The following is a 934-nucleotide window of genomic DNA, read 5'->3' as shown; positions in this document are numbered from 1 at the left end:
TACAAGAAACAGGTTACACAAGTGATGAAAAAAATTGAGAAGCAAAACAGAAGAAGGTGAGGCAACTCAGTGATAAGCAGAGGCAGAAACCATAATACTCAGGGATCCAGGCAGGGGGCAGTGTTGATAGACCCTGGAGCTGGGGTTATCCAGAAGAAGCTGAAGTCACAGGAGGGTGATTTGGCCGGAACTGGAACATCTGTCAAAGATGCACTACAGGCAGGAGAAGATGGGGAGAATCTTCTTTGCTTTTCCATTCTTCCCACCCTCCAGTATCATAGCAGGGCTGCCCATGTATCAGACCCAGCCAGAAGTACATACATAACCTGGAAGCCTCAGAAACATAGCCTGTTGGGATTAGCATCCCTGAGACACAGCAGAGGAAGAACAGGAAACGGATTTGAGAGGGAAAAGGCCAGGGATTGGAACAGCTGTGTAATAAAACTGTATTTCTGATTGAAGGTCAGCTCTTAAAAAGTTTAAAGCCCATTGTTTTAGAAGGCCAAAGTGAAAGTGAAGTCGCTCAGTTGTGTCTGACCCTTTGCAACCCATGGACTGTAGCCTACCACGTTCCTCCATCCATGGGATTTTCCAGTCAAGAGTACTGGAGTGGGTTGACATTTCCTTCTCCAGAGGATCTTCCTGACCCAGGGATCGAACCTGGGTCTCCCGCATTGTAGGCAGACGCTTTACCGTCTCAGCCATCAGGCAAAGCTATTCTCTAATTTATGCTATTCTCTCTATATCAAAGAACAAAATAAATACAAAATAAAATCACAATTTGGACCACTAGAAGATGCCAAATGCTTCCCTGTTTGGTGTGTTTGAAAAAGGCAGATTGAACTATGGAAGTTGAATTGGGAGACTCACCTACTTCTCATATTAGTTTTGGAGTAGTTACACAAAGTAAGACTTAGTAGAGAAGAGAAATCTC

The 934-nt window shown here is 44.3% G+C and overlaps 1 non-coding gene across 1 annotated transcript; it reads right to left on the bottom strand.

Moving 5' to 3' along the window:
• Window positions 1–638: 638 nt before the first annotated feature.
• Window positions 639–711, bottom strand: TRNAC-ACA. Its single transcript has one exon. It is a non-coding gene; the product is annotated as a tRNA-Cys (tRNA).
• Between the last annotated feature and the right edge of the window lie 223 nt (window positions 712–934).

The sequence above is a fragment of the Cervus elaphus genome, chromosome 27, assembly GCF_910594005.1.
Source record: "Cervus elaphus chromosome 27, mCerEla1.1, whole genome shotgun sequence".
Lineage (NCBI taxonomy): Eukaryota > Metazoa > Chordata > Mammalia > Artiodactyla > Cervidae > Cervus > Cervus elaphus.
Note: the sequence above shows the minus strand (reverse complement) of the source record. Positions and strands in the feature narration are given on the sequence as shown.